This window comes from Macaca thibetana, chromosome 4 (genome assembly GCF_024542745.1).
Source record: "Macaca thibetana thibetana isolate TM-01 chromosome 4, ASM2454274v1, whole genome shotgun sequence".
Taxonomy (NCBI): domain Eukaryota; kingdom Metazoa; phylum Chordata; class Mammalia; order Primates; family Cercopithecidae; genus Macaca; species Macaca thibetana.
The window spans coordinates 83,323,203-83,334,792 of record NC_065581.1 but is presented as its reverse complement, the minus strand read 5'-3'; positions in this window follow the sequence as shown (position 1 = coordinate 83,334,792).

The window sequence follows — 11,590 nt, the reverse complement described above, 5'->3', positions numbered from 1 at the left end:
TAATTTACATATCTACAAACAGCATACGGGGTTCCCTTTTCTCCACATATGCACCAACACTTATTATCTTTTATCTTTTTTATCTTAGCCACTCTAACAGGTGTGAGGTGATAGCTCATTGGGATTTTAATAAGCATTTTCCTGATAATTCGTGATGCTCTGCATTTTTTAATATACCCTTTGGTCATTTGTCTGTCTTCTTATAAGTCTCTTCTATTCCTTTGCCCATGTTTTAATTTGTTATTTGTTTCCATACTATTGAGTTATTTGAGTTCTTTATATACTTTAGATACTTACTCTTTATTAGCTGAATGGTTTGCAAATATATTCTCCCATTTTGTAGAGTGTCTCTTCACTCTGTTGATTGAATCCTTTACTGTGCAGAAATTTTTTAGTTTGATGCCATTTCACTTATCTATTTTTGTTTTTGTTGTCTGTGCTTTGGAGTTATATGCAAAAAATCATTCCCCAGACCAGTGTTGTGGAAATTTTCCCCTATGTTGTCTCCTAGTAGTTTTACAGTTTCAGGTGTTACATGTAGGTCTTTAATTCATTTTGAGTTTATTTTCATATATTGTGTGAGATACACCCTTAAAATTTAAGTACAGCCCTTAAAATTATTCCTATTAAAATTTATCTTTTCTAAAATACTGAGAATGCTATAAAGTAAGGATACCTGTCTGCCTGGTTACCACTGAATCATCTCTTAATTCCTGGCATATACTAAGTACTAAATACATTTTTTTTAAAATGGCTGAATAAATAAACCCATCCCATTATCTCAGGCTATGCAGATCCTGAGTTTAGATTTTGGTTTTAATGACAAAGGTATTATGTTTTGTTTTTAAACTGTGTAATCTACAAATCTGATCAATATTCTAAGTTCTTACTCAAGCGACTAACAATAAACCCCACCAGTACCTAGTCAAGGACAGAGTCTTCAGATACATTTTTTAAAACCTCCCTCCAGGTCAGGGTAAGACTATTAATTAACAAACTGAAATGACATGATTGAGATTTCCCTTTGATAATTAAACCATAAGTTAACATCCATATGCAGAGCAGGTACAGCAAAGTTGCCTTTAAAAAAAAAAAAAACAAAAACAAAGAAAATGTTTCAGACCTGTATCACGTGCCTAAAACCTGGTTGAATGCACTAACTTAAGAATATGACAGTCAGAAGTGAGTTGGAGAAAAGAGAATGTGTTGAAGATCCCATCCAGCCTTTGTCCAGGTTGTAGGGCCTAGTCAGACCAACTACAGAATGTCTGCTTTGGAGATGGACAACACCAGCCTTTAAGAGCTTAATGCCATTAAACATTGGCACCATCTAACTAACTCTCGCTGCTCTGATTCCATCATGACCAAGACACCTGCTTTCACCACCTGTTCACTGTGTTACTTTGGGTCATTATATTAGCTTTGTGTTTTGTTAGTTCCCCCTCTGTAAAATAGAAATACTCATAATACCTACTCCATATGATTGGGAATTAAATGGCAGTAAATATATATATATAAAACTTCGCTATAATAACCACTCTGAAAATAGAAGAGAAAGTGTGTGCTAGACCTATTTAATCATCCAGGCTACTCGATTGATATTTCACATTGCAAATTAATAAAATGGTATGAAAAGCTTTGTTGACATGAGACAGATTCCTTTGGTTGAAACTGAATATGAAAAATAGTACATTTATAAGTTTCATAGGCCTGCATATTCAAAGTCTTCTGGATACCCAGTGAATAGGGTCCTCTCTGGCAGGCCTTTCCCTTACTGGACACCTTTCTTTTCAAATTTCTACAGAGTAGAGATTAATTTTGTGTTTTGACACAATCTAAGAATCTTTCTATTTCTGAGGGATTAACTCACGGATTAACTATCAGAATTTCTGAGGGATTAACTATCAAAATTAATCTAGTATTAATTATATGGGATTACTTTATGTTTTTTGACTTTTATGATTTCTTACTATTTTGTTATGTCTTTCCCCATATAGAGCATGATTTCCTGGTTTGTTTTTGTTTGTCTTCAAGTCATTTAAAATATAAGTAATACTGTTTTAAGTTCTACTAGATTTTACTTGGATAAGTATGAGGAAAGATTTAGTTTATTTAATTCTTAAACAAGGAGCGATCTGCTGAGGCCTGATGTTTGCCAGCAAACAGGTGGGAGTTTCTCCTTGGCACCCACACTGTCATTTGTTTATTGGTAAAATCCCAGAAGAAATATTTTATTTTATTCTTGCACACACAGTGCATGACAAACAAGAACCCCTAGAGTGCCTCCAGTCCTCATTTCACTCTGGGACTGGTCTTTCATCTCACCCTTAATGTTTTCTGCTACTCCATTGACCATATTGCATTATTAGGCTGGAGTCTCCAAAGAAATGTAGAAAGAACAGAGAAGTGGGTAGAAAAAATGTGGAATAGCCCTGGCCACCTCAAAATGCAACTCAAATGTAGAGAGATAACTTTCTTCCGTTAGCCTACAAATGTACTATATCTTCTGGGCAGAAATACCCCTGCCATTTCATGACTTCTACTACTTACTCTAGATCTGCATCAAGTCACGCAAATACGTCTTAAGAGGTGGCACGTGATCAACCATATACCCAATTTTTATCATGGCTAGTTTTCTGCATCTATTTCCTCATTTCATACGTTTTGCAATAGGAAGATCAGGAGGGGAAAATTATAAGAGGCACCTATTGTGAATTGCCTAATTCCTTTTTGTTTTCTGACATTTTGAGGACATCGTCTGGTGAAAACTGGGTAGTTTCTTATTAGTCCATGAGCAGTGCTTTCAACTGTTTTGTGTTGCTATAAAGGAATACCTATGTCTGAGTAATTTATAAAGAAAGAAAGTTAATTTAACTCACAGTTCTGCTGACTGGAAGGTTCAAGATTGCGCATCTAATGAGGGCCTCAGGTTGCTTCCACTCTTGGAAGAAGGTGAAAGGCAGTGGGCATGTGACGAGATAACATGGCGAGAGTGGAAGTAAGAGAAAGTTGTGGGGAGGTGCCAGGTTCTTTTTAACCACTAGGTCTCAGAATAACTAATAGAGTAAGAAGTCACTACCCCAAGGATGGCACCAAGATATTCACGAGGGTTCTGCTCACATGACCCAAACACCTTCCATGAGGCCCCACCTCCAAAATAGGGGATCATATTTCAACATGAGGTTTGGAGCAGATGAATATCCAAATCCTAGCAGGCAGCAACATGACATAGTGGTAAAAAGCATATGTTTTGGAATCAGACAAGAACTGGCTCAAATTCTAGACATTGAGATGTATGATCTCCAGCAACTCAAGTCACTTCTATGAGTCTCAGTTCACTCACCTGTAAAATGGACCTCATAATGCCTAATTCATAGGATTTTGTAAGTAGTACAGAAAACATATATAAAAGGTTTATATTTAAAAGTCATTCAAAAAATAGTATTTATAAAAATAGCATTAATAGTTTCCTAGAGGTTCCCCAACACCCCTCTCTCTGGTCAGCAAGAGATCTGGGAAGATATGGAATAAACAGAGCTCAGCTCTCCTGCTCCCACTTCAGTCAAAGAAGCCCTGCTTCTATCTGTTCTGCTTCTATATGAAATTTCTCCTTAGTGAAAACAAAAGTTCTCCTTAGTGAAAACAAATTTTTAAATCACAATTGGGCAATCAGTGACTTGCATAGACTGGGAGACCAAGAAATGGATGAAGGTTTTATTACCTGAGTCACAGCCTACCCACTCATGCTGGCACTGTCATCTGACAGTCCTCTACCCACCAAGAAAAGGATGGCACCTTTCTTCCCCATCCCTATGCAGTTATTAAGCCTACAGTCATAAACCAGTTGCTTCCTAATTTTACTATATCTTTCTCCTTTTATTATTTAACATTTAATGTGTTAAATTTATTTTTTTCTAGAAAACTTGAAAAATTACATGAAAATAGAAAACTATTTAAGCTCATTTCTGATCCCATCATCCAAACATAACCAGTATAATGTGTTTTTACAGGGTCTTATACATAGATTTTGGTTTCATTGCTTTAACTGAGTTACAATTGGACATCTCTTACCACTTTTTATTCTATTGTTGTTCTGTAGTATCCTAGATATTTTTTCTATATTTCTATGCTCTCTTTTAAAGGATAGTGTATTATTACATCCAGTGGGTGTCCTATAGTTACTTAGCCTTTCCTCTATAGTTGGACATTGATGTTGCTTCTAATTTTCTTATATCCTAAATAACATTATGATAAATATCATTGTACATGGAGTATTTACAAATTATTTTTAGGGTGATTTCTTTTATATACATTCATAAAGCAAAATCACTGCATCAAATAGTATGAACAATTCAAATATGTCAATATACATTGCTTTCTAAAGGACTAGCATAAATTTTCACTATCACCCTTATAGTGTGCAACCTTCTTGCCCTCACCAGCTTTGGTAGCCCACAATATATTTTCTTATGACTAAAAAATAAAACCCAAAGAAGACTAGAAAAAAACACAAACTACCTTCAGATCTTCTTTACATTTGTAATAATATCAGCCTTTATAAGGTAAAATTAGATAGCGAACATAAGAGTAACTCTGAATGTAATTATATTGTTGAGAATTTTAGCTTCTCTGTGTAAAAAGCTAATGAAGATTTATCTACTGTTTAAACATAAGCAGTTTGAGGAAAATGACCATATTACCCACATTACAAACTAGTGCTCTGTAATATCTTGCCATTTTCTTATATTGGAGCACAATGAAAAAATGAATACTCGAAAGTTTATGTACAATAATATTGACTTGCATTCAAAGGTTATGCTTTTAAGATTACATCTATAAAGCCATGAAAAACCTCCAGGGATTTAAATAGCAATATATGAACCACTTAAAATGTGGACTAAAACATAAGTGTTAAGGAATATTGCTGCATTATTCTTTATTTCTAATGGAATATAAATAATTTCTGATTTTATTCAGAACAAGACTTGAGCTTAGCTGGAAGCTAATTGCTATGAAAGAGTAATAAAAGTTTCTTGTACTCCAGAATATTTTTAATTGCTAAGTCTTTCCCCCCACTATAAGAATACTCAAATGACATCAGAAGTTTTTCTGCCTTAAGTACTCAGGTGGAAAAGAGCTGTACATGCAATGAGAACACAGGGACACAGGGAGAGGAACATCACACACATGGGCCTGTCGGGGGGTGTGGAGGAAAAGGAGGGAGAGCATTAGGACAAATACCTAATGCATGTGGGGCTTAAAACCTAGATGACAGGTTGACAGGTGCAGCAATCCACCATGGCACATGTATACAACTGTAACAAACCTGCACTTTCTGCACACATATCCCATAACATGAAGTAAAAGAGAAAAAAAAAAAAGACAAGAGTTGTACACGAAAGCAAAAATGTAACAGATCAGATCCAAGCTTCCTACCCATAAAGTGAAAAGAAGAGTGCCAGACCTACCAGTCACCAAAACCTCAGCTACTGTGCCAACAATTTCCAGTGATGTTCCAAGGAGAGTTTACCTTAACTTATTTAATTTAAAGCAAGTCTATGCTATGCAGCATGTTTGAGACCAGGACTGGTGGGACAAGTAATGATATCAAACAAATATCTATTGGGTATTTTTAATTCTAAAAAGAGGAATAATTACTGCTTTATGGTTTCAATTCTAAATTAAGCTGGAAAATGTGGAAGACGAGAAAGCATAACAAAGCTTTCCTGTCCATCATGTTTGTTCAAAATATAGGTCAATTAAATTCATACCCTATCTTCTAATCTGGCGTAAGTTAATAGTTTCTAATTTTGGCCACTCAAACATTTTACTCAAACAAGCAGCAAAATAGACTCTCATGACTTTATTCACTCATCTTCTTTTAAAGGAGCTGAAGAAAATGAAATGTCCCAAAGGCCGACCACAAAAGAGAAAAGACCAGAAAGAAAGAGCCTGAGTAATTCATAAGCTGAAGGATCAGAGGTAGGAAAACCAAGAAACGAAACAAGACGAACAAGATATATCTTTCTCTTTTATTTTATTTTCAATTCCTTTGATCATTATTGGTGATTTTAGAATCTTGTTCAATAGGCTAGTCTGTGTCCCATTAAAATGGACACAGATATTATAAAAGAGGGTTTTCTGAAAACTACATAAAATGAGCTAAAGCCCTTACTACAGCAGTTCATAGCCTTGGTTATGCGTTAGAATAACCAGGGGAGCTTTTGAAAACAACGTCTCAACCAAGTTTAATCAGAATCTCTGGGAAGGAGGCCTGGGCATCAGCATATTTTTAAGCTGTGCCATCGAACTGTACCACCAGAGTTAGAAGCACAGCATTCCTATGGCATAGGTAAAGTGACAATCTCATAAAACTTTTATTGGTTAAAGTTGTTTATGTCCAGATTGGAAAAAAAAAAAAAAGAGAGAGAGAGAGAGAGAGAAACCTAATTTCTCTTCTTCATTTTAAGTGTTAGTAGGAAGTCACTTTTTCTGTAATATGCAAATTCTAATGATTTTGTAACCACCCATGCACTTTGAAGTTTATTTACCAGATTTCTCTTTCCCCCAACAATTCTCACACATTCCCCAAGTCCACTGTTCATATTTTCCTGAAGTCTCTTTCCACCTCAGCTGGGCATTTGGCTTTAGTCTGCTTGTCTTGCTTTTCCTATGGGCAGTCCCCTCCAAATAATCCCTATTGTTTTCAAAAGGTTCCCCGAACTCCAACACAGACTCAGTCTTTATATTTTCCATCTGAAACTTTCAATACAATTTCAGTGATGATTTGGACTTAGAGCAGACATACAACAGAAAAGTCAACTATCATTACTACTTGAGAGGCCACCATGAAAAGCCAAGTACCGTCCCCTACAGCTCCTTCTTTCCCTCCCTTCTTTCTCCTCTGGTGCCTCTTATCATGCCATGGCATGAGAGAAGCTACTGATTCCTAGCCATTGTCCCCCCTCTACACTGTCTAATGCTCATAGTCTGGATCATCTTCCCCACCACTCATGTCCTCTCACCTACTCTGTGAAGAGCCTTTAGTTCTACCAGCTTTGCTCAGGCACTTCTTTGTCCTTTGAGATTATTTCCAGTCACTAGGGCACTATGGTAGTCTGAGGACTGCCTCCAGCCCTGTGTGTCTAGACACTCTAGGCAGCACATCATTCTGCCCATGCAGTGCAAGGATCTCTAGAGCCTCGGTTTGTTTGTCTGGGCCACACCCAGATATCAAGCACAGATCCCCTCTGACCTCAGGTCATCAAAATTATATAAGATTGGCCAAGGGATGGTGACAGAGAGGGCAGGGCATGAGCTAATTTTCAGCAGTCTATTGTCTTTTATCTCCTCTCCATCTCTCTTCTGTCTTCAACTCATTACACTTGGACAAATTTAGTTCAGGAAACTGACTCTGAAAACATCATGCTTCCCAAATGTATTATTTATACCACAAACTGACTTTCGCAGGTTAAAAACATTCTTCTACTTTTGGGTTGGGTTGGGTTCAAAAGTCTACTTAGAAGCTCAAAAAACTGCCTGCCTTTTCCTTGTGTATACCTACTATAACTACAAAGTCAGAGCTTCCTCTAAATGGTGGGGGAAGGAAAAGGAAATTAACAGAAAAAAAAATCTCAGTAATCAATATTGAGACATCTTTTCACACCCTGGAAAGGGTGGAAATACTCTGCCAAAGAAAGGACAAGAAGTTGAGAGGCCCAGGAAGACGTAAAGGATGCAGGTAAGATTTGGAGAAATGTAAGATATGGCAGCTGACCCCTCAAAAGAGAGACTTGGGAGAGGAGACTAGCCCATAAAGATGTAGTGAGATACAGCATGTTTTGTCCTCCCATAATCCCCAGGAAATCCTCCTTGCTAAATTTGTTAGAGTGAATGCAAAAATTGTGTTTTGCATTTTAGAGTGAATGCAAAAATTGTGTTTTGCATTAAGGTTGGTGTGAGGAGGAAATGAAATAGAAATAGGTCATAGTTAGAAAACAACTTACCCTAAAAGAAAATAATTGGCAGTCATGCCACTCTGCATCGACTATTGGTTATATTTCCTAAGGTAACAGATTAATTCACTGGAACTACATCTCCAATATCTTCATCCATGCAAAGGCCCATTTATTCAAAACTCCATGATCTTAATGACAAAATCTATCCAAACTATTCAACCTTAAAGAGTTGTTTATTGGAAGAGTAACAAGTAACAGAGGCATTTATTTCACATGAGGACTGGAATCAGAATCTGGAAAATCAGGACCCCAAGTAATTTTCTCTATTTGTTTAGGACCATATGGCTCTTATCTCTTCTTCTTTCTATGCACAAAAACACAAGGAGCACAATGAATTTGGGGGACTCCATAGTGCCATATAACTGTAGGACAGGGCATCAGCTGAGGGGTAGACTAGAGATGGGATGGAAGAAACAGGCATGGCCTGGTCTATTGGAGGCACCCAATCAATGTACATGAAATACATGCTTGATGATGACTTTTGTTTCGGAGATGTTGTGGGTCATTTGAGTGGAAAACACCAGGAAATTGATTGGTAAATTTGAAGAACAGAAGAAACTTCTGCCAGGCAAAGGAGATATACATTACCAGCCTTAAGTACTGTAATTGTTTACACATGGAATGGATAAATTACCCAGAGAGACTGTGTAGAGTAAATAAAAAAGGAGACTAAGGACATAAGCCTGGGGGCCACTGGCATTTAAAGGATGAGCAACGAAAGAAGAGCTTTAGAATAACAATGAACAGGACTAGTCAGAACAGTAAGAGGAAAACAGAGTGAGTAGCACTGCACCAACAACAGCAAAGGGATCTTCAAGAAGGAGGGATTGGAGAAAAGAACCAAAGACTTTCTGAAATCAGTGTTGGTAACAAAGAAGCTCGCTCTCTGTTCTTGATGAACCTGGTTTCTAGGGATGGGCTTGGCAGAGGCAAGAGTGTACTAGCTTGAGGAGCAAATGTGCCACGTCGGTGCAGGCAGCAGGAAGGACCACTGCTTAGCAGGTGCCCTACTTGCTGTTTTTATACAATCTGCTTTATCTAATCTTCATAGCAATCCTGTGAATCAGGGATCATTCTCCCCACTTTACAGATAAGACAAAAAAGGACTCAGAAAAAAATTTCAAGAACCCAACTTCCATTTCTGATAATACAGCAGACAGATAATCTGAACAACCCTTGTGTGGAAAATCAACTAACAGTGTTCATTTTATCATAATATTTTATGTCATTCACATATGTTAGTTATAAATATTTTTATATAGTTTATATTAACTTTAAAAAATTGAATTAAATTAACAAAGCTAAAGGAGGCATTGCCTATATTCAAACTACAATCTGTCAAACCAAAAATTTGCATTTTTTTGCTAATTATTTGCTTTGAGGGGAATGGTTTTAAAAACTAAAATAGTAAGAGTACCAATTTAAAATGCCAGAAGACTAGGGCAATCAGGCAAGAGAAAGAAATAAAGGGTATTCAGTTAGGAAAAGAAGAAGTCAAATTGTCCCTCTTTGCAGATGACTTGATTGTATATTTAGAAAACCCCATTGTCTCAGCCCAAAATCTCCTTAAGCTGATAAGAAACTTCAGCAAAGTCTCAGGATACAAAATTAATGTGCAAAAATCACAAGCATTCTTATACACCAGTAACAGACAAACAAAGAGCCAAATCATGAATGAACTTCCATTCACAATTGCTTCAAAGAGAATAAAATACCTAGGAATCCAACTTACAAGGGATGTAAAGGACCTCTTCAAGGAGAACTACAAACCACTGCTCAGTGAAATAAAAGAGGACATAAACAAATGGAAGAACATACCATGCTCATGGATAGGAAGAATCAATATCGTGAAAATGGCCATACTGCCCAAGGTAATTTATAGATTCAATGCCATCCCCATCAAGCTACCAATGAGTTTCTTCACAGAATTGGAAAAAACTGCTTTAAAGTTCATATGGAACCAAAAAAGAGCCCGCATTGTCAAGACAATCCTAAGTCAAAAGAACAAAGCTGGAGGCATCACGCTACCTGACTTCAAACTATACTACAAGGCTATAGTAAGCAAAACAGCATGGTACTAGTACCAAAACAGAGATACAGACCAATGGAACAGAACATAGTCCTCAGAAATAATACCACACATCTACAGCCATCTGATCTTTGACAAACCTGAGAAAAACAAGAAATGGGGAAAGGATTCCCTATTTAATAAATGGTGCTGGGAAAATTGGCTAGCCATAAGTAGAAAGCTGAAACTGGATCCTTTCGTTACTCCTTATACAAAAATTAATTCAAGATGGATTAGAGACTTAAATGTTAGACCTAATACCATAAAAACCCTAGAAGAAAACCTAGGTAATACCATTCAGGACATAGGCATGGGCAAGGACTTCATGTCTAAAACACCAAAAGCAACGGCAACAAAAGCCAAAATTGACAAATGGGATCTCATTAAACTAAAGAGCTTCTGCACAGCAAAAGAAACTACCATCAGAGTGAACAGGCAACCTACAGAATGGGAGAACATTTTTGCAATCTACTCATCAGACAAAGGGCTAATATCCAGAACCTGCAAATAACTCAAACAAATTTACAAGAAAAAAACAAACAACCCCATCAAAAAGTGGGCAAAGGATATGAACAGACAGTTCTCAAAAGAAGACATTCATACAGCCAACAGACACATGAAAAAATGCTCATCATCACTGGCCATCAGAGAAAGGCAAATCAAAACCACAATGAGATACCATCTCACACCAGTTAGAATGGCAATCATTAAGAAATCAGGAAACAACAGGTGCCAGAGAGGATGTGGAGAAATAGGAACACTTTTACACTGTTGGTGGGATTGTAGACTAGTTCAACCATTATGGAAAACAGTATGGCGATTCCTCAAGGATCTAGAACTAGATGTACCATATGACCCAGCCATCCCATTACTGGGTATATACCCAAAGGATTATAAATCATGCTGCTATAAAGACACATGCACACATATGTTTATTGCGGCACTATTCACAATAGCAAAGACTTGGAATCAACCCAAATGCCCATCAGTGACAGACTGGATTAAGAAAATGTGGCACATATATACCATGGAATACTATGCAGCCATAAAAAAGGATGAGTTTGTGTCCTTTGTAGGGACATGGATGCAGCTGGAAACCATCATTCTTAGCAAACTATCGCAAGGACAGAAAACCAAACACTGCATGTTCTCACTCATAGGTGGGAACTGAACAATGAGATCACTTGGACTCGGGAAGGGGAACATCACACACCGGGGCCTATCATGGGGAAGGGGGAGGGGGAGGGATTGCATTGGGAGTTATACCTGATGTAAATGACGAGTTGATGGGTGCTGACGAGTTGATGGGTGCAGCACAGCAACATGGCACAAGTATACATATGTAACAAACCTGCACGTTATGCACATGTACCCTAGAACTTAAAGTATAATAGTAAAATTAAAAAAAAAAAAGTCTGCTGTAAAATAAAGGGAAATCTGCATTTACAAAATATAAAAATAAATAAATAAATAAATAAAATGCCAGAATATGTCAGGCTTTTCT